This window comes from Dendropsophus ebraccatus, chromosome 7 (genome assembly GCF_027789765.1).
Source record: "Dendropsophus ebraccatus isolate aDenEbr1 chromosome 7, aDenEbr1.pat, whole genome shotgun sequence".
Classification (NCBI taxonomy): domain Eukaryota; kingdom Metazoa; phylum Chordata; class Amphibia; order Anura; family Hylidae; genus Dendropsophus; species Dendropsophus ebraccatus.
In genome coordinates, this window is record NC_091460.1 from 121655785 (window position 1) to 121679618 (window position 23834).

At 41.8% G+C, this 23834-nt stretch overlaps 1 protein-coding gene across 2 annotated transcripts in view; it reads right to left on the reverse strand.

Annotated features, from left to right (window-relative positions):
- Positions 1-17731, reverse strand: part of HPGDS (hematopoietic prostaglandin D synthase) — a 49689-nt gene extending 31958 nt beyond the window's left edge. Inside the window, exon 1 of one of the 2 annotated variants that reach the window (XM_069978333.1) lies at positions 17649-17731. The gene's annotated coding sequence lies outside the window, so the exon portion shown is untranslated. The remainder of the gene's footprint in view (positions 1-17648) is intronic. The other variant, XM_069978334.1, reaches the window with a different exon arrangement.
- Between the last annotated feature and the right edge of the window lie 6103 nt (positions 17732-23834).

Consider the following 23834-nt stretch of genomic DNA (forward strand, 5'->3'; position numbering starts at 1 on the left):
GGCCATCTTACGTACTCACCACAGAGCAGGGCAGCACGGCCTGGAGAAGGGGAATCTGATTATAGCTCTATGAGGTACACAGGGAGCTGCTGTCAGTAAGGGATGCGAGTATACTTACTAAGGCTGGGTTCACACTACGTATAATTCAGTCAGTATTGTGGTCCTCATATTGCAACCAAAACCAGGAGTGGATTAAAAACACAGGATTTGTTCACACAATGTTGAAATTGAGTGGATGGCCGCCATATAACAGTAAATAACGGCCATTATTTCAATATAACAGCCTTTGTTTTAAAATAACAGCAAATATTTGCCATTAAATGGCGGCCATCCACTCAATTTCAACATTGTGTGAACAGAGCCTTTCTGTGTTTTTAATCCACTCCTGGTTTTGGTTGCTATATGAAGACCACAATACTGACTGAAATATACGTAGTGTGAACCCAGCCTAATACTGTACTCTGAACAACAAGCGGTTGTTAATAAAGCTACTTCAGTTGAAAAAAAAAAAAATTGTCCAATCACAGAATGTTGTGACTGAACTGTCTGGTGAGGCTGGCGACCAACGGCCACAATCGCTGGAGCTGTGAACAAGTCTTATGTTTTCTGAGGGGCAATTTTCGGAACATATAGGGGGAGATTTATCGCACAGTCTTCCAGTAGCAATTGCCTTTGTTGCCCATAGCAGCCAATCACAGCTCAACTTTCAAGTTTTAATGAGCTCTGGTAAAATGAAAGCTGAGCCGTGATTGGTTGCTATGGACAACAGAGGACCTTCCTACTGTAAGACTGCTTGATAAATGTCCATCATCCCTATATGTGCCTATACTATGTAAGAAAATGGTGTCAGTGTTTATCCACTAGAAGGCGCCACATCCTGCAGCAGAGGATCGGCAGACAGCTTTGTTATATACAGTATAAGCCGCCAGGTTAGGTGACATTTTATTTTTAATTTGTTAAAAATTAGTATATATAAGACTCAATAAAAGTTTATATACATAGGGAGAGATTTATCAAACATGGTGTAAAGTGAAACTGGCTCAGTTGCCCCTAGCAACCAGATTCCACCTTGCATTTTGCAAAGAGTCTGTGAGGAATGAAAGGTGGGATCTGATTGGTTGCTAGGGGCAACTGAGCCAGTTCCACTTTACACCATGTTTCATAAATCTCCCCCATAGTTTATATAGACATCCATACATCTTGCATCCATTACTAAACTCCTCAACATCATCTTCTACTACTATACATTTATAGGGTGTCGGGAGGGTCCGTGTTATGGGGCTGGGACAGGCCTGGGAAGGGCACCATGAGGGTCCGCATTAGGGGGCTGGGAAAGGCACCATGAGGGCCACGTTAGGTGGCTGGGACGGGCCTGGGCTTTAAAGGGTAGTGTTGGGGGGTTCAAATTATAGCAAAGGACAGGTAAATTATGGGTTGGGATGGGTGATTGGGATAGGGTGGAGGGGCTAACTCATGGTGCCTTCACCTTGCGAGCCTTGATGATCCATTGAGCTAAGCTGGTGGGAGTAATACTCCTGGTGGGGTCACCCTTGCCAGACAGGTCAATGGGGAGAGGCCAGACTAAGCAAGGCACCCATAAGAAAGCCAGCAGGACACACCACACACATTGCTATTCTCATCTGCTTTTGTTGTTGTTGACTGATGAACCTTGTAATAGGCAAGCAGAAGAGGGCAGGATCGCGGCACCTAAGATTCCTGTCCACCACTAAGCTCTGTCTGCATTTCTGCTAAGCATGGGTTCACAATATGTTTTTGCAATCTGTTTTTTTATGCATTTGTATGCATATGTTTTGATCCGTTTTTCCACTGACTTTCATTATAAAAAAAGGTTTAAAAAATGCATCCTTTTTTTAAGGTACACAAAAACGTAGCTGACCTTATTTTTGTGAACGTTAAAAAAAACCTGATGTGTTTTGATTTTTATTTCTTTTTTTTTTTAATAATGGAAGTCAATGCAAAAACGGATGAAAACAGATGCTCACAAATGCATCTGTTTTTCTATCTGTTTTCTTTTTTACAAAAACGGATGAAAAAAATGTTACAAAAATGTAGTGTGAACCCAGGCCTCACTACTTCGCTAAGCCCCATAAACACCACCTTTGCATTAAGCCCTTTGTTTTGAACTATTTTGTTCTTCTGATTGTCGTCACCTCTGCCTTGATCAGTACTGATAAGGAGTCTCCTTTCCCTTCAGACCTGTCAGACCTGCAGAAAACATGAGGTTGAGCCTGCTGGGAACTAGTAAATGAAGGATATGGGGCTGGCAGGATACTGGACACCAATCTGATGGCTAAAGGCCCTATTCCAGGGAACGAATATCGTCCGGATTCGGCTGATATCGGTCGCTACGGACAATAATCGTCCTGTGGAATAGAGTGCAGTCACTTGTTTTTTAACATGTTGAAAAACAAGCGACTGATATAGCAGCGATCTGCCGTCCCTCCGTTAAATAGGAGCATCGGCAGCAGACACTGCTGCATCCTATGGGCTGCCCGGACGATCAGCGATCACCCGGGCAGCCCCCCCCCGCAGCTGCCCGCCGCCCCTCCCGCACTCACCCGCTCTCTTCTGCAGCCGCGTCGAATAGCGGCGGCGGCGAGTGGGGAACGAGGAGCAAACGAGTGCTGAGAGCGCTCGTGTGCTCCTCTAGACGGCCCGTGGAATAGGGCCATTAGGGTCCTATTACAACAAGCGATTTTTAATGATTAACGACTAACGATCGCAAACGAGATTGTTTATCGTTAACCTGAAATCGTTCACCATATTACACAGAATGATAATTGTTAGTTACAATCATTATTGCGATTGTTACTAAGATCATTTACTTATTCTGATGCCAGCAAAACAATGAGCAATGTGCAATTACACTGAACGACTAGTAAAATGATTGAGCGAACGAACATGGAATTACAGCGAATGATTAGCGAACGATTAGCGATAACGATAATTTTAGGTTCAGATCTAAATCAACGATCAGCGTCATACGAATGATTTTTCGATCGCTGCCTGCAATTATGCAGAGCGATTATCGTTTAAATTCGAACAATTTAACGATTTTTCACACAATAATTGTCCTGTGTAATAGGGCCCTAACTCCTCTCCCCCATGGTGCTATCTGAACTATACAGTTTCTGTAACCAAGGTCTTACTATTTTATGAAGTGCAGGGAGGCTAAGGGTTGGGGAAAACCAAGCATCAATCTTTTCATGGTCTGGCCCACTTAGCACACTAGCCTGTCTGGCATTTGCCCAACTTGCCACACGGGCAGTCCAGCCCTGCCTACAAGGGAGGGGGAGCTTAAAAAGGGGAGAAAGAGGCAATTTTTCACCAATAAAATATACTATTTACTATTGATTTAAATGGTCTCTGATTTAATAAATAGGTAACCTGTCATCCTGGGAGGGCTGGCCAAACCCACCCAACCCCTGGATAGAGCCCAAGCAGCAAATTCCTAGTGACAGGACTGGCATTAGTAGTGGGACCGTCAGGAGGGTGTATGTGGAGCTTTATCCAGGGGTGGGGTTGATTTGGCCCACTCTCCCAGGGTGACAGGTTCCCTTTAAAGATGTCATAGGGAAAAAAAAAGTATTAAAAAAAAATGTATTAAAACCTTTATGTGGGCTATCTAAACTAAAAGCATACCACTGACAGGTAGTGATGATGACATGTAATTTTCTGGTCAGCGAAACCATGTGTAGATTAGGATCATTATCCACATCTGGGATTGGGACCTTGCGGACCGCCAGCCTGTTGCAAAACTACAAATGTCATTGTGCCAGGACAGCTAAAGCTTTGGCTAGAAATTGTATTTTTGCAACAGATGGAGGGCCTCGGGTTCCCCATCCCTGATTTACATTAAGCGTCAACTCCTAAAATAGATAGATAGATAGATAGTTAGATAGATATAAAAGATAGTTCAGCTGCCCTCCATGCATGAAGAAGTGGTGTCAGCGGATCTTGCACCGACCAAGGGGCAGGTGCTTGAAGATGGCGAAGTTTGTTCTCTGAAACGTCGCTCTCGTATTTCTGTGTGCTGCACTTTTTTTCTGAAGAATTTTTGATTAAATAAAATCACACGTTTTTTCATGTTTTAATCCTGAGTGCTGTGGATTATTTTCTAGATAGATAGAGATAACCCAAGTATAGTTTTCTTCTCTTGGAACTACCCCTTAAAAGGTTAAACAACGGCTCTCTCCCAACTGTTCTCCAATCATCACAAAATTTCAAATGTAGAATCAAAATAAGAACGTCTTATTGTTAACTTGCATTCTATTAGCGAAACAATGTTTTATGAAAAAATACAGAATTCCTGGAATTCAACTATTGAGGAAGCAGTTGTTTCCTTGTTTTACAAGATATCTTGCAAAGCAAAAATAGTCCAAGACTTTGATTTACAATGATCCCTTACCCTGGAATAAGTCAACTCTTTTGAAATTCTGTGCTTCTGGGCTTTCCTTTTATATATAACCATAGACAACCGGGCAATTTTGCACTATAGTGTTACACTTGTGATTGTTTAGTATTGCCATTTTTGAAATCATACTACATAACTGTATACTTGAGGCCTTCACTCTACAATATTTTGTTATCTGAACTCGAAACTTTTGTTCAGCACTTCCCGACCTTCTGTGCACCTGGGACATTTTATACCAGACAAGGACTGGGATAAGTGTGCGTGTCTACTCACACACTCACTCATTAATAATTGAAGCTTTTCCATGTGGAAATAGAACTTTTATTTTTTTTAACCTTTACATTTTTTGCTCAAAAAAGTATGCTTATCTATATTCAAAACATATAGAACTGTATTAATGTCAAAGACTTCAAGGTTTCATAGAAATGTTGTCAAACAGTAAAAAGAAGGTAACCTGTCACTCCAACCATTCGTTTTGAGCATAGAAACCTATACAGTGGTCCTTTAAGTTACAATATTAATTGGTTCCAGGGGGACCATTGTTCAATATATTGTATCTTGAGACCAAAGCTTTATAGAAAACTGGTAATTGGTTCTGAAGCTACAAGATTTTGATCCCAAACTGAGAAAACTTTGCAATAAAAATAAGCAGATAACTAACATAGGTAAATCAAGTCCGTATATACAATATTTAGAAATTATTTTCTATGTAGAGGACTGGAGATTTTCCAGGGTCCTGTACAGATCACACAGGGTCCTAAAAAAATACCATAAAGCTCACCTCACCTTGATGCCCATAGGAGCAGCTCATCCTAGTGTAGGTAAAGAGCAGTACAGGACATGTAGAATGTAGTAATACTGGGGGTTGTACCAGTAAAATGGCCACTTTTATTGGTTAATCATCTAGTTATTTACATGTTTGCAAGATCCTGACTATCTGTAGCATTGTATGTTGAGTCTGGTCTCAAGTTATGATGGTCCAAAAATGACCATTGTATGTTGAAACCTAAGGCCATTGTAAGTTGAGGGATCACTGTAATGTAGGTAGATGACGGATAAGCTTAGGTCCTCTTTTCCTAGCCAGTTGTATCTTTGTAAGTATCCTTCTTTCACACTAATGTGGTATAAATAAAGCCTAAGCCTGAACTCAGTATTTATCTTGGGGTGGTGCCCTCCTATTATTTGTATATTGCATATTCTTCAGTAGCCTGTTCAGGTGAAATAACAGAATCGTGGGTGGAGAGAGGTTTATAGATAAGATTCATATTTTTTTTGTAGCAGAGCCAAAAATGTGTCTCTTTCAACTATTGTGTGTTTTTTCATATATTGATCAGAGAAATCCATTCACCTATTTTAACCACTTCATGTATCCATACAGCTGCATCAGAGAAAGTGAAAAATGACTTTATCTATTAGGACCCTCACATTGGCACCAATGTGCCAGCAGCAGGCATAATGACAGGCCACAGTGATCACAATACTTCCTTCCATTAACCCCTTAAACTCTGATTACATTGTTTAGAGGGGTCAGTGACAGGAGCGGTACCTGTCACTGGCAGACGAAGGAATAAAATGTAACTCCATCCTGTCGGATGAGCAATCTGCATCTAGAATCTGTCTTGGCCAGACTCCACATGCAGAGCACCAATCTTACTATATTAATGCTATGCAGTGGCATGGCATTAATCAGGATAAGCTAATTACTGCTTATAGTAGTCCCCTAGGTTTTTTTAAATAACTGGTGTCAGAAAGTTATACAGATTTGTAATCTAATTCTATTAAAAAATTTCAAGTCTTTCAATATTTATAAGCTGCTCTATGTCTTGCAGGATATGGTGTATTCTTTCCAGTCTGGCACAGTGCTTTCCGCTGACATCTCTGTCTGTGACAGAAACTGTCCAGAGCAGTAGAGGTTTTCTATGGGGATTTGCTACTGCTATGGTCAGTTAAAATGGTTATCCAGCGCTACAAAAACATGGCCACTTTCTTCCAGAGACAGCACTACTCTTGTCTCCAGCTTGGTCGGGGTTTTGCTGCTCAGTTCCATTGAAGTGAATGGAGCTTAATTGCAAACCGCACCTGAACTGGAGACAAGAGTCGTGTTGTCTCTGAAAGAAAGTGGCCATGTTTTTGTAGCACTGGATAACCCCTTTAATGTGACAGACCAACATGGCAGCAGAGAGCACTGTGTCAGACTGAAAGGAATACCCCACTTCCTGCAGGACATACAGCAACTGATAATTACTAGAAGGCTTGTGATCTAATAGAAGTAATTTACAAATCTATATAACTTTTTGACATCAGTTGATTTGAAAATAATGTTTGTTCTCCAGAGTACCCCTTTAAAAAGCATAAATAAAACAAAATTATTTTTAAAATATAACCCTAACCTTGCCCCAATAAAGGATGAAGACACTTTATTTCCCATTTTACAAATAAAAATACGTAAAAAAAAATAAACATATTTGTTTTTTATGGCGTGGAATTGTCTAATTTAAATATAACAATAATGTTCCCGCACAGTAAACACTGTTTTCTATTGACTTACATAAAAAAAAAATCAAAACGGATCTTTTCTGCCAAAATGCAATGTGAACCCAGCCTTAGCGAAAACACTGTTTAAGTATAAGTATTTGACAACAGAAAACTATGTGGTTACAGGGGTTACTGAGAGTTAAAAAAAAAATTACCAGTAGATGGTATAAAATATTTTTCAAATGTGTATTGTCTTTTTTTTACTACAGGCTTAGTAGTGGCTAAGTGTAAAATAGTTAACACTGCCCCCCCCCCCACCCCCCTTATTACCCCAGTATCAACTGCCACAGGGCTACCAGGTGCCAGTAGTCCTGGAGGCAGGAGGTGGCAAGCTAGTATTATTAGGCTGAAGAGGGCCAAGATAGATGGCTCTTCCTGCCCTGGTACTACTAGGCTGCTGCTGTGTGTTTTTTTCACCTGGCTGGTTATGGAAATAGGGGTAACCCTACATGCTTTTTTAAAAAAAATAAAGAAATAATAAAAAAAAAGTGGTAGAAGCATAGCTTCTTTATTGTTTCTATATACTTGCAACAATATATAAAAACTTTTTTTTCTCTCTCTGTCACCATGAAAACGCTACCTAAACTATCAGCATCATGTTATAGAGCAAAAGGAGCTAAACAGATTTATATATATCTTTATGGGAAATATTCAGCATAACCTGTAATTTATTGATTGAAATCTCTGATGTTTCCATGCTAAAGAGTCCAGCTCACAGAATGAGCAGGGATTTCAATCAACATGTTACAAGTTATTCTGAATCTTTTCCCACACAGATATATATATCAATCTGCTCAGTTGTTTCTGCTCTATAACATGATATGTGGTATCCCACCGCGGATGTTGCTATTGGTTACACCCTTCGTAAAAGCCTGTACTTTTTGGATGTAAGTGGTGATGTAGTAGTGCTAAAGTTTCCCCACAAGATGTCGCTGTTGTAAGTATATGTACTTAGTTATTGCACAGATGTAGTATTGAAGGGGTTATTATTTATATGTCACATGGATCTGTAGACCAATGAGAGTACTTTTTTCTTCTATCCTATCATTTCTCTCTTTCCTTCTGCACTCTTCACCCATTCACAGCACACCTTACAGGGGCTGTAAATAGGAAGTCACATGGGTAGAGGAAGTGTAGTGTCTTTTGCTGCTCGACTTTGTAGAGGAAGGACACAAGCCAGAACGCTCTCTACAGTGGTCCAGTTGGGCTCCGGCCCTCTGCCAGGTCTCCAGTCTCAGTGTGCAGTCTAGAAGCAGACCAAGGCACATGCAACCTACAGTTTCTCCAGTAACTCCACTAAACATTATGCAGTGTTAAACCCTTCACTAGAGAGAACACGTCAGAGATCATCTCAACCCACGCCGTGGACAAGGAGAGACACAGTGCAGGACAGTATCCACAAAGAAAAGTAAAGGAACTGATCCAGATAAAGTTGCTAGAAGCCTATGAACTTTATCTTGCAGCGCGGGTGTAAGCAGGGAACCCTCAGCACTCCGCTCATCCCAGGTAACAGGGTCTGGGGCTTGTGTCACTCACTAGGACGGGTCCCCCGACACTGTTAGGACAATAGGTAGTGCAAAGACCAAAGAGTCAAAACACAGGCACAAGTATTCTCTCGCTCTTCTCAACTATTCTTCTATTTCTACCTCCTACATCCCGACAGAGCACAGTACTACTTGGTTGGGGACTCTCACAACATCCTCCTCTCTACTCTTCTGATTCTTCTATATACCTCTCAGCACACAACCCAGTCAACATGACTGTACCACTCTCTATACTCTCACTACAGATCTGGATCCTAAGCTATCAAGTGTCTTGTCAAGTGAAACGTTTTATATCAATGCAAAGCTGTATGATCTGCTGCATACAAGTCTTTCTGAGTAAAACAGATTTTATTTATGATAAAGAGACTCTGTAATTCCTAATCAAGCACTAACACAGTACACACACACTCCTTGAGTCATCTCCCCTTTCTGTGGGTGGCAGTACAAATAGTCCGAGTGGGTCACTATTCCACTCCGGACCACCTTGACAACAGCTCAAGGGACCCCGCAACAACCTGGCAGGTCACTGTCCACAGGGGAACAAGGTATAACCTGCCCTTTAAAATAAAAGCAGGTGTGCCCCCATACCTGTGTGCCCAACCGGCACTGGTGTCACGACATAACATCACTGGGCCCGGCTATATCTCTGCCAACCCCCATAGAACTGGTGTCACACTTCACCATCTAGCAAGTGACCGGCTGTACCTCCTCCATACCACCGCGGGAGGTCACCACAGATAGATTAGATAGCATTGTCTTGGTGACAGGTTCCCTTTAAGGGCAGAATACTGGGTAGAGGTAGGAACAGGGCAGCAGCACATGATATAAATGGGATCAAAGTTACCATATGTTTTCTACAGAAATATTCCAGGTTAATATTTTGTACATTTCCCCTAAATATATTGGTCTCCTATAATAGTTGTATACCTTATCTGACACATTTGCAACATACACAGTTTACAGTAACTAGAGAGATACATATATGACTGAGGAGCAAAATCCTATTTTTATAATGGTTTTCCATCTCTAAAATGTTCTTGTACATTTAGCAGATAGACGTAGCACATGCAAATGATACCACTTTATTTCCCTATTTTATGAGTCACGCATTTCCCGTTTCACATGACACAATTCATTATCTGTGTAACACAAAATAGTAAAACGTCCGATAAAAGAAAACGCTGTGTCCCAGCTGCAAACAGGTATATAACTCTGCAGGAAAAAAAAGAATCTAAAGCTAAAGAGAGGACAGGCAGAGGCAGGCCATTGCTTCTGAAGCACCTGTGAGTTTTATGTACTTTTTAATGACCAAGAACATGTGCTAACATGAAAAAGCTAAAGAAGAGCACCAGGACTACGACTTATCTCTTTGTTGTTCGGTTTGTGCATGTTACTGCAATAACTTTGGTATATTGCAAGCATGGTAAATGCTGTATGAAGGGTTGAGTTTTCAACAATTTGATGACTGGAATACAGCACATACGCTGTGATGTCTAAGTAACACACACTACCGTTCAAAAGTTTGGGGTCACCCAAACTATTTTGTGTTTTCCATGAAAAGTCACACTTCTTCACCACCATACGTTGTGAAATGAATAGAAAATAGAGTCAAGACATTGACAAGGTTAGAGATAATGATTTGTATGTGAAATAACATTGTTTTTACATCACACTTTGCTTTCGTCAAAGAATCCTCCTTTTGCAGCAATTCCAGCATTGCACACCTTTGGCATTCTAGCTGTTAATCTGTTGAGGTAAGCTGGAGAAATTGCCCCCCACGCTTCTAGAACCAGCTCCCACAAGTTGGATTGGTTGGATGGGCACTTCTGGCGTACCATACGGTCCAGCTGCTCCCACAACAGCTCAATGGGGTTCAGATCTGGTGACTGCGCTGGCCACTCCATTACCGATAGAATACCAGCTGCCTGCTTCTGCTGTAAATAGTTCTTGCACAATTTAGAGGTGTGTTTAGGGTCATTGTCCTGTTGTAGGATGAAATTGGCTCCAATCAAGCGCTGTATGGCATGGCGTTGGCATGGCGTTGCAAAATTGAGTGATAACCTTCCTTATTCAGAATCCCTTTTACCCTGTACAAATCTCCCACCTTACCAGCACCAAAGCAACCCCAGACCATCACATTACCTCCACCATGCTTAACAGATGGCGTCAGGCATTCTTCCAGCATCTTTTCATTTGTTCTGCGTCTCACAAACGTTCTTCTTTGTGATCCAAACACCTCAAACTTGGATTCATCCCTCCACAACACTTTTTTCCAGTCTTCCTCTGTCCAATGTCTGTGTTCTTTTGCCCATCTTCATCTTTTTCTTTTATTGGCCAATCTCAGATTTGGCTTTTTCTTTGCCACTCTGCCCTGAAGCCCAAAATCCCGCAGCCGCCTCTTCACTGTAGATGTTGACACTGGTGTTTTGCGGGTACTATTTAATGAAGATGCCAGTTGGGGACCTGTGAGGCGTCAGACGTACCAAGAGGATGCGGGGGCCTGACCATCTATGTTAGAAGTCCAAGCAAACATAAAAACTATAGCTCAGTCTACCCTCTATTTGTCTCCTAATCTCTGGATAACATAAAATAAATACAAAATGAGTCAATAATGTTCCTAAAGCAGAAATTGTTGGAGTCAGGGAAAGGATTGTGCAGCTTATGATCACTTTTGTGAGAACTGCCCCCTAAGCTGCGCCTCACCAACAACTAGGGGGCGCCTCACTGGTGAGGCCCGCCTTACAGTTTGAGAAGCACTGCACTAGATCATATTTTTAAGCCTCTGTTAGTTAGACCATTTCTATGGAATCTATGCAGTGTTAAAGGGGTTACTCGGCACTTGCACATTTGTTTATATGTTGCTGTCATATAAGAAAACATAAACATGTTATGCTTACCTTGTAAATAGTTAAACGTATGTACCAAGCGCCACTACTCTCACTCTGGTATCCAAATGACAAATAAGAGCAATACGGTAAATGAAACTTACTCAGTCTCGATGTAGAAGCTAGTACGGTATCCTCTGTGTGATTATCCTCAGTTGGCTTGTTTTAGTAGCAGTTGTGGCAGATGCGTGTAGCGATTCAGGGATGAAGAAGGCGTAAGTCACGCTGAAACGTTGGATGGTCCCTTTGAGACTCCGTAGTGAGTTATTGTGACGTCACACTCTACGCACACGGAACGCTGAAGCCGGTTGAGATCGCGCTACCGGCCGGAGCGCGCTCCTGGCATAGAATCCATAGACTGAATCGCTACACGCAATGGCGGCTACAGATAGTGGGGGTCACCAGCAACTGCATCGGGGCACTGGGGGAGCAAAGAGAGGTAAGCATAATATGTTTATTAAATTTTCTTATAGGGCAGCTACATAGCTCGATAATCGTTAAGCAAGGGCTGAACAGACATCATTTGCGATATCCGTGCAGCTCTTGCCATTAAACTGTCTACATACCCCTCTATGGTCTGTCCTCTTCTGCTCTGAAGCTACAGTGGCAGCCCCAGGAAGTGAGCAGAGGGCAGAAGAACTGTGGGGAGGTAAACGCTGATGGTTATAAAAACCAAATCGTTGCTTTAAAATTGTTAAACGAGCAATTGGGCAAATTATTGCTCCGTGTAAATGCAGCATAAGAGAGTGCTTTGAGCTGGTGTAGATTTTCACCATGATTTATAATTGCTAGCAGGTGTAAGTCCTCAGGTGTGGAAATCAGGTGTCAGCTACAGGAACAAACTAATCAAATGTATGTAAAGAAGTGAGATCTATCCAGGCAGGGAGGGATCCAGGTGAATTATTATCCCAATGTTTATTTGTTGTGACAGACTGAACTTTAACCCTCATTCCCGAATCAAACCAGAACAAGGGAAATACTTCTAGCTTCGTAATTGACTTTCTGAATTAGTGGTAAAGTTTCCTGTGAGCCTAATACTAGGTCTATTCTGTACATTGTTTAGAGTTATTATAGCATGAATATATTGTTTTGCCTTGCCCATTGTTTGCCTTGCCGTTTTTCACAAACCAAGCAGTAGCATTATTTCCTTAATTCCCCCTAATGTGTATTGTCTACAGCTACTCTCTCTGTATGTAGAGCACGCATCATCCTCTAAAGTCAGAGGAGGTTTGGCTGGATCTTATCTAAAGTGGGGGAAAAAAGTATTTGATACACTGATGATTTGGCAAGTTTTCCCACCTACAAAGACTGGACAGGTGTGTAATTTTTTATCTTAGGTACACTTCAACTACGAGAGACAGAATCTATCAGAAAAATTAAGAAAATCACATAGTATGAATTTTAAATAATTAGCATTTTACTACAACCAGCAAGAATTCTGGCTCTCACAGACCTGTGTGCACTAACTCGAATGTCGAAATACCGACCCGTAGATCACTTATAGAACCAGTAATAGTCAGCTCACCCAGCTAGCAGTCCCGATGTGGGTGCACGGCAAGATCCGGAACCAGGATCACACATAGAAATACGACAAATATCCAGCACCTAATCTTCGAATAAAAGCTTTCAATTTCTTTAGAAAAAATCTTTACAAAACAGGAATACCAAGCAGTTTACGTGTTTTGGTGCTTTACAGGCTTTGAGTATGATACTCAGTTGTGATCAAGACGTGGAAAGTGCCGAAACGCGTAAACTGTTTGGTCAGGACGTGTGAATCAATCACACTCTAACCTCTACACCATGGCCAAGACCAAAGAACTGTCTGCGGAAACCAGGGAAAATATTGTAGATCTCCACAAGGCTGGAATGGGCTACAGGACTATAGACAAGCAGCTTGCTGAAAAGGCAACGCAAAAATGGAAGAAATTCAAGATGACTGTCAATCTTACCCAGTCTGGGTATCCCTTGCAAGATCTCAACTCAAGAGGTTAAAATGATTCTGAAAAATGTCAGAAATCAGCCCAGAACTACATGGGAGGGCCTGGCCAGTGACCGGAAGGGATCTGGGACCACAGTTTCAAAGATTACTGTTAGTAACACACTACGACTTCATGGAATAAAGTCCTGCAGGGCACGAAAGGTTCCACTGCTCAAGACACCAAATATCCAGGCGCGTTTAAAGTTTGCTAATGATCATCTGGGTGATCCAGAGGAGGCATGGGAGTGGGTCATGTGGTCCTCCACCCTCCGTATTTGGAGGAAGAAGGATGAGTACAACTAAAAGAACACAGTCAGAACTGTGAAGTATGGGGGTGGGAACATCATACATTACTTTTGTGGTGCTTTTCTGCAAAGGGACGATTGCACCTTATTGGAGGGAGGATGGATGGGACCATGTATTTAAGATTTTGGCCAACAAACTCCTTCCCTCAGTAAGAGCATTGAAAATGGGTTGTGGCTGGGTCTTCCAGCAATAACCTGAAACACACAGCCAGGGAAACTAAGGAGCATTTCAAGGTCTTGGAGTAGCCTAGCCAGTCTTCAGATCTGAACTCAATAGAAAACCCACTTAATGTTGCCCAGCGACAGCCCTTAAACCTGAAAGATCTGCATGGAGCAGTGGGACAAATCCCTGCTGCAGTGTGCGCAATCTTGCCCGGGAACTAGGAGGCAACGCCTGACCCCTGTAATTGCAAAAAAAAAAAAAAAAAAAGATTTCTGTACCAACTATTACATTCCCTTTTTTATTGTGTTAAATAATTATTTAAAAATCAAACACTTTTTGTTTCACTTTCTGGAATTTTTTTTATAGATTTTGTCTCTCACAGGTGAATTGTACCTAGGATACAAATAACAGACATCTCCAATCTTTGAAGGTTGGAAAATGTGCAAAATTGGCAGTGTATCAAATACTTATTTTCACCATTGTATGAGCTCTAGCCCCACCCTGGAGTGATGTCACCATCTCTGACCAGTGACCAGGAAACACTTCAACAACTCAGTATAACTCCAAGTAAATCAATCTTTTGTGAAATCAAAACATCCACTTAGGAAGCAACACAATCAATCAATTTCACATAATATTGTGCAAATGTAATAGACAACAGGTGGAAATTACTGACAATTAGCAAGACACACTCAAATGAATGGTTCTGCAGGTTCCCCACCACAATCCACTTCTCAATATCTATGCTTTCTGGCTAATGTTTTGGTCACTTTTGAATTTTGGTGGCGCTTTCACACTCGTGTTAGCTTGAGACGGACTCTACAACCCACACAAGTGGCGTAGGTAGTGCAGCTCATCCAGGCACATCAATGCAAGCTGTGGCAAGAAGGTTTGCTGTGTCTGTCAGCGTAGTGTTCAGAGCCTGGAGACGCTACCAGGAGACAGTTCAGTATACCAGGAGTCAAGGAGGAGGCTGTAGAAGGCAACAACCCAGCAGCAGGACCGCTACCTCCGCCTTTAAGGCCAAGGAGGAACAGGAAGAGCACTGCCAGCACTGTAAAATGACCTACAGCAGGCCACAAATGTGTATGTGTCTGCACAAAAGGTTAGAAACCGACTCCATGAGGATGGTATGAGGGCCCAACATACACAGATGGGGGTTGTGCTCACAGCCCAACACTGTGCAGGACACTTGGCGTTTGCCAGAGAACACCAGGATTGGCAAATTGGCCTTTGGCGCCCTGTGCTTTTCACAGATGAAAGCAGGTTCACACTGAGCACATTTGACAGACGTACAGAGTCTGGAGACGACCTGGAGAGCGATCTGCTGCCTGCATCATCCTTCAGCATGACCGGTTTGGCAGTGGGTTAGTAATGGTGTAGGGTGGCATTTCTTTGGAGTGCAGCACAGCCCTCCATGTGCTCCCCAGAGGTAGCCTGACTGCTATTAGGTACCGAGATGATATCCTCAGACCCTTTTGAGACCATATGCTGGTGTGGTTGGCCCTGAGTTTCTCCTAATGCCGGACAATGCTAGACCTCATGTGGCTGGAGTGTGTCAGCAGTTCCTGCAAGATGAAGCATTGAAGCTATGGACTGGGCTACCTGTTTCCGATTGAGCACATCTGGGACACCATGTCTCGCTCCATCCACCAACATCACGTTGCACCACAGACTGTCCAAGAATTGGCAGATGCTTTAGTCCAGGTCTGGGAGGAGATCCCTCAGGAGACCATCCGCCACCTCATCAGGAGCAGAGGACTGTAATAAGGAACTGAGAGAAGGCAAAGCATTCTGGGAATTGTAGTACTGAGCAATTGCTCAGCCAGGTAGAATGACCACAAAATACAGAACTAAGACCCCAAAAACAAATAAACACTGGAAGGCACAGAGGGCCACTAAGACCAATAGAGTCTAGATTTCATTGTGTAAAATAAAACGTAACTCCTGGATGGCGCATCTTCAGGTGTAGGGCGAATGGCTGAATTATGATATTGATGAAACTGCTAATAGCACAGAAATGGCGCTGAAGATCAAAAAAATTACAATCATTTACAGCATATATACGAATGCAATTACAATAGCATTAACAACTTTTCATAGCAATTTATCTTCTCGTCTGAACAACTATCGTTTAAAAGAAAAAAACCCATCACTTGTCATTCACTAAACGATCGCTGAAAGGACTTTGTGGAAGGGGTAAGTATAATGGACTGCAATGGGGGGTTGAGGCAGGCTCTGCCCCGGCAACTGGGGTGACAGGTTCCCTTTAAGCGATTTATTTGTACATGTGAAAGGACCCTAAGAAACTCAGCTTCATCCTCAGCGCCTTGTGCACTATAGAGAAATATCAGAAAGTTAGTGCTTCTAACCTGCTGACAGTTACCCTTTAATCATACTGTTTGAAAAAAACTCAATGAAACTAATTTGAATGGGAAGTTTATGGCCATATTCACACATAACTAATATACATATGGCTGCGATAGAGGGAAGAAACACGGGAAACTGTTGCTGGAGAGTATACACAACTAGTGATAAGCGAACATCCCGATGTTCTGTTCGGATCCCATAACTAACATAAAAAAACTAATCGTGTTTGTGTTCACCGAACATTCACAAATAACAAACATACAGTAGAAGCGTACGTTTCGGTCTGCACACGTGTACAGATTATCAGGTGCACAGCGTAAATTACGCAATTGCGTACGCATTTCATTTGCATTCATTTGTGTAGAGATTGCGTACGTTTCGGAGTTACGCACATGCGTATAGACTTTCAGGCGCAAAGCGTGAATTCCGCCGTGGAGTACGTTCGCAAGTTCGAATATGATCGTTATAACCATTCCGATCATTGAAAAAATTATTCGTGATCGGCAGACACAAACAATAGGTGTCATATTTGTACAAATATGCTAACATTTGCGAACATGTTCGCTCATCGCTATACACAACGCAAATTACTAGAATTACTATAAAAGAAGAACACAAAACAGTGTTATGTTTGAGTTGTTTGTACACAGATTGTATGAATAAGGCTGGGTTCACACTGCGTTTTTAGTATACGTTTAACGGATCCGTTTTTTTTAACGGACAAAAAAAAATAGTGTCAGCGACGTTTTTGTGTCCGACAAAAAAAACACGGATCCGTTTTGATCCGTTTTTTTTAATAATGGAAGTCAATGGAAAAACGGATCAAAACGGATGCACACAAATGCATCCATTTTTGCAATCCGTTTTTCATCCGTTGAGATGAGAAAAATGGATTGCAAAAACGCAGTGTGAACCCAGCCTAATCTGATAACTTGTATATGTTTGAGTGAAGTTAACCGGCTCAAAAAATAGAATACGTTAACTATTGATTAGCTTTAATCAGCCGCGGCGCCCTCTCTGAAAAACCTATACCCTGAATTTATGATGTGCAATATTGTTATACAGTCATAATCAGATAGCAACAGTATGTGTGTGCAAGATTGCTTAGCTACAGCTCATTGCCTTTCAATGGAATTAGTATGTGCAGTCATTATATAGTACACTTAAATACATATATATATATATATATATATATATATATATATATATATACTGATAGATTATATATATCTTTATATCTTATTACAAAAAATATTATAGATTATTGAGAATTTATATTCCTCCCTCTTTGTCAATCTACCTTACACAATTTTTATTTACACAATCCTTATCAATTGGGAATAAAAGAGTTATACAGCCCTATAATTTTTTTACAAAAAAAAGACTTAGTTTACAGATAGAAGAAAAAAACCCGCAGGGACGTTTCCCTTTACCTTACAGTCCAGAGGAGTCTTCAGAAGGAAGGAGAGTTGCACTAAGCCTGGTCTCACATACAGAAGTAACTTTGAACTGTTCCCTGCATTCATTATATCCACCCACAGGAAGGATCCGGCTTGAATTACTCAATATTGCCCTCTAGAGGACAGTGTATACAAAGGACACGTTATCTCACATTATAATAGCAGCTTGTGTACTCAGCCAGCTATGCCGAACGGAAAGTGAGGTTAAACAAGGTTGTTCTAAAATCAAGGGACTTTATGTCAGATCCCAGTTTTATATTTTTCAGGTTTTATAAAAGATCTAAGTCTTAGACTTTACTTATTAGTTTCACTCCTGCACCCCAGCCTTTAGCAAACACAACTGAGCTTAAGATATCGATTTAAAAGAAAAATTAAAAATACTTTTTAAATATTAAGGCTATATTCACACAACGTAAGTAAATTATTAATCAGCTGCAGTACAATGTAGGTAAAGTATTGATTACTTTAGTAATACTTTACCTACACTGTGCTGCAGCTGAAGGAATCCCGACCGGAGTGTATACACATAGTATACACTCTCCGGCCGGGATCCCTAACGGAGCCGCAAAAACTTACATTAAATAGCGGCCGCAGAATCATGTCAGTTCCCACAATGGAGCGTGCAGCCGGTGCCGCACGCTCCATTGTGTGCAATGGGGAATTTGGATGTGGGCGCATACGGATTCGCCCGCATCCGAATTCAGCAGAAACGAAGATCATCCGGCTGGAACTGCAGTACCACCCGGATGATCTTCTCTACTATTCAGGCTTCCTTCAACCTAATGCATAACCTGCTGCAATTCCAAAAAACTGCAAATGCACTGGGGAAAATAATTTGCTCTGAAAAAAACAAACAAAAAAACAAAAGTAAACGCCATAGCAAAAAATGCTATTCATTAATTTTTACATTTTTGCCTTATTGACTCTTAGCTGACATCTGGCCACTACGTTTATGAGTCACACACAAAAAAAACAAAAAAAAACAATAAACCCAAAAACCCACAGAAAATGTTCAAATCTTTCCATTTCCATTTTGCCCTGTGGAATCCACTCCTGGTTTTGACTGACGGAAATAATATATGTGAACACAGCCTGATACTGCTTCTTGCCTAACATTATGGCTAGAGATCATCTGAGAGTCAGTAGTAAAAAAAAAACAAAAATAACCACCTAAATAAAATACTTTTTAGTTTGTGGTAAATTTTTATGTGTTATGTGTTGTTTGGGTCTTGCCATTTTTTTTTTTTTTTTTTCAAAACTCATTCGTCGCTCCAGGTTTTTCTTGCTATTCTGCATTTTTTTCAGGCATTTTCCTATTTTAGACATGATTTTTTTTCCATGTAATTCAGGATTTCTACTGAAGGATGGGCCAAAAAACACCAGAAAAATTACAATGCACATATAGTCTATATTCACAAGACTAGAGATAAGCGAACCTCGAGCATTCTCGAGTCGATCCAAACCCGAATTTTCGCCATTTGATTGGCGGTGGCTGCTGAAGTTGGATAAAGCCCTAAGGCTATGTGGAAAACATGGATATAGTCATTGGCTGTATCCATGTTTTCCAGACAACCTTAGAGCTTTATCCAAGTTCAGCAGCCACCGCTAATCAAATAACGAATGCTCGGGTTCGGATCGACTCGAACCCGAACCCGGTTTGCTCATCTCTACACACGGCCTATGTTTTGCAAAAATCATGGCCGTTGTTGCAATTTGCAACATATTGGAATGAATAGAATCCCGTCCGGCGCATATACACATAGTATACGCTCCGGACGGGATTCCATCCGGCCGCACAGAACTGACACATTCATTGAATAGCGGCCGCACAGACATGTCAGTTCACACAATGGAGCGTGCAGCAATAATTTGGGATCCGGGCGCACACGGATGCGCCAGCATCAAATTCACCAGGTATGAAGATCATTCAGATGATCTGCAGTAACAAAGAACGTCCGGTGTTATACGTAGTGTGAACCCAGCCATAGACATTATGGGGGAGATTTATCAAACATGGTGTAAAGTGAAACTGGCTCAGTTGCCCCTAGCAACCAATCAGATTCCACCTTTCATTCCTCACAGACTCTTTGGAAAATGAAAGGTGGAATCTGATTGGTTGCTAGGGGCAACTGAGCTAGTTTCACTTTACACCATGTTTAATAAATCTTCCCCTATGTTTTTTGTTTTTTTCACCCCCTATAGATGTCTATAGCATTTCCTCCTTATATTCAGCCTGCTCCACAATTCATACATATAGTAAACTCTTCTATTACAAAATCAAACTAAATCTCATATGCTCCTAGCTAATATCCCTCAGCAAATCTTAATATCCTAAGGGTGCCCTTACACTTTTTTTTGGCAATTTTCTGTGCCCCAAAAAACGCCAGGAAAAAAAAAAGACAATGTGGCAAATGGCGTTTTTTCATGCGTTTGCGTTCTTTTCTGGTGTTTTATGTGTGAATTTTTTTTGTGGTTTAGTTCCTTAAAATTGCTCCATTCCCATGCTTATAGCACTTTTATCCTTTGGTCTATGGGTCTGTGTGAGGTGTCATTTTTTGCGCCATGATGCGTTCTTTCTATCGGTACCTTGATTGCGCATATATGACTTTTTGATCACTTTTTATTACATTTTTTCTGGATTTGATGCGACCAAAATGCGCAATTTTGCACTTTGGAATTTTTGGGCGCTGACGCAGTTTACCGTGCAAGATCAGGAATGTGATAATTTAATAGTTCGGGCCATTATGCGCGCGGCTATACCAAATATGTTTATTTATTTGTTTATTTATTAATTTATATTTGTAAAATGGAAAAAGGGGGGTGATTTGGACTTTTATTACATTTTTACACTTTTATTACTTTTTTACATCAACTAGAAGTCCCCCTGGGGGACTTGTATATAGACAGCACAGTTCTCTCATAGAGATCAATGCTGTGTATATACACAGCAAAGATCGATTAGATCGGTGATAGATTGCTGTGGCCTGCTGCAGGCCACAGCAATCTATTGCTGAGCCGGGATCAGCGTCATTGCAACGCTGAGGCTCGGCACGGGCAGAAGAACGGATCTCCCCCCCGCGAGATCCGACCCACTAGACACCAGGGACGTGCAGTACAAAGCACGTCAATGCAGCTGTCAGGTTTGACAGCTGCATTGAAGTGCTTAATTAGCCGGCGCGGCAACGGGACCCGGGCCGGCTAATAGAGACCGGACCCCGCTCTGAACATCCCCCGCGGCACTATGACGTACCAGGTAAATCATGGGTCGCCTAGGGGTTAAAGAGGAACTATCAGGAACAGGACACAGCAAGGAGGAAGGTATGTGTCTTACCTTCCTTCTTTGTGCCATTCCGGTGCAGTTAGTCTTTTGCTCCATGGTCTGATGAAATCGTTAGGAGCACTGCCCGCCCCCATGTCCCCCATAGTATACACTCTGGCCGGGATCCCTAGCGGAGCCGCAAAAAATTAACATTGAATAGTGGCCGCAGAATCCTGTCAGTTCACACAATGGAGCGTGCGGTTCCGGCTGCATGCTCCACTGTGTGCAGCGGGGAATTTGGATGTGGGGGCACATGCGCCCGCATCTGAATTCAGCAGAAACGAAGATCATCCGGCCCGTACTGCAGTGTCACCCGGGATGATCTTCTTTGTTATTCAGGCTTCCTTTAACCGAATACATAACCTGCTGCGATTCCAAAAAACTGCAAATGCACTGGGGAAAATAATTTGCCCTGAAAAAAAAAAAAAAGAAACGCCATAACAAAAAATGTTATTCATTCATTTTTTTTCATTTTTGCCCCATTGACCCTCAGCTGACATCTGGCCACTGCGTTTTTGAGCCACACACAAAAAAAAACAAACAAAAAAACCACAAACAACTATTGAATTATTACCATGTTTGTATTTTTACTACCTTTCAATTGTTTCAAAGTACTATCTGTGTTTCATTAAAGAGGAACTATCAGGAACAGGAGATGGGGAGAAGGAAGGTATGTGTCTTACCTTCCTCCTTGGCGCCATTGCGATGCAGTTAGTCGTGTACTCCACGTTCCGGTGAAAACATTAGGAGCACTGGGGCACCCGTTAGGAGCACTGCCCACCCTCATAGCACCAATCTTCCCCTAGCCTGCCTGGATTGGTACTATGAGGGCGGGCAGTGCTCCTAACGGTTGCCCCAGTGCTCCTAATGTTTTCACCGGAACGTGGAGTACACGACTAACTGCACCGGAATGGCGCCAAGGAGGAAGGTAAGACACATACCTAAGACATACCTAAGGTAAGACATATCAGCAGGTTAGATTCGTCTAACCTGCTGATAGTTGCCCTTTCACTTACTCTGTGTGTTGTACTACTATGCTGTTGTTAACTCTTTTAATAACTCAATAAACATTTAGGGTATAAACCCACACACCGTATATGCAGCAGATATGCAACAAATACGCAGCAGATTTGTTGGTACAGATTTGATGCTGTGTTCAGTTATTTAGATCTAATCTGCTGCGATTTTGCTGCGATTTTGCTGCGAGTTTGCTGCGTATCGCAGCAGTAAATACGCTGCATATACGGTGTGTGGGTTTATACCCTTATAGAAAAAAAAAGGTCATCTGTGTCTGTTTGTGGTTGTGCTCTCTGCATCTTATCTAAATACATAATTATACCGGAATGCAGTAAAACAGCATGCCTAGATTTGTATATGATTAGCCATCGTGAGGAAGAAAAGTATCATGCCCTTTAAACTTCAAGCTGACCTTTTCTGCTTTAAGGGGAAGTACGTCTTTTTTATTTTTTTAATATCAACTGTTACCACAAAGTGATATAGATTTTTGAATTGCTTCTAATATAAAAATGTCAAGTATTCTAGTACTTATCAGCTGCTGTAGGTCCTGCAGGAAGTGGTGCAATATTTCCAGTCTGACACAGTGCTTTCTGCTGCCACCTTATTACATTGTGTCAGGACATGCTGAGTCTACCGCGGAGCTTGACGCTCTCTAGGGTCCTTGGATTTTGGAGCTTGAGAATAAGGCCTAAGTGTTTCCATCCCCAAGGTAAGGACGCAAAAAATAGCCTAAAAAAAACCTTTCTTACTCCTGAAAACTCCTGAGTCACAGGGGAAGAACATGAACAGTATCAACGGATTGAGAGCAAGAGGTCCCATGGTGCTGTACTCGTTGTGCGAAGCCCCACACCAGCTGCATCAAACCTTACACCTATTTCACTAGAGCCAACATGGCGTCCATGTGGAGTGAAGACAGCAAAATAGCTGAATAGACTAAACAAACACAGAGCCAACGTCAGAAAAAAAGGCCTTTTTTCATAGTGTCCCTTGACACACACAGCCACCTTTTGCAGTTAAATGACAGCCCGTTCCTGTAGTGGGAACATAGTCTCATACAGCTATTTCTTTTGTTTCCCCTCTAAGGGCCCTATTACACAGGACGATTATTGTGCAGAAAATCGTTATATCAGATCGTCCCTAAGACGTCTTTTTTCTAGCGTAAATAACCCCAATCTTGAGAACCTGTCTTGGCCCTGTAACCCACCCATACCCTTAATGACCTGTGTCGCCCTCCTCTGCACCCGCTCCAGTTCAGCTCTGTCCTCATACAGGTGTCCAAAAATGTACACAGTATTCCATGTGGTCTGACCAGTGATTTATAAAGAGGCAAAACTATGTTCTCATGTTTAGCCTCTCGGCCTCTTTTGATACATCCCATTATTTTATTAGCCTGGCAAGCTGCTGCCTGGCACTGATCAGTAACATTGAGTTTACTGTCCACCAATATCATCAGGTCTTTTTTGGAAGCAGTTTCATAAGTGATCCTGGGGGCCACCAATGAAGAAGAAGTGAGAAACAACATGTCAGTCAGCGTTTGTGCAGGTTCTAAAGCTGGGGGCCCACCGGAGGATTTTCCGGTCCTCTGGTGGGCCAGTCCGCCACTACCTATACAGTGTAATGTACCTGTATTTGTTGTAGCAAGCAGGGACTACCCGAAAAGGCTGTGTGTCCGGTGCCAATTAATACACAGTTTGTATACGTACCACTTATATTTTTGATCTGATAAAGGGAGATCTTAGCCTCAAACACATTATCCTGTACAAGCTGTAAGATTTTATTATTTGTCTAAAATCAGGTACTTCATTCTGTGATCATCTGGATGA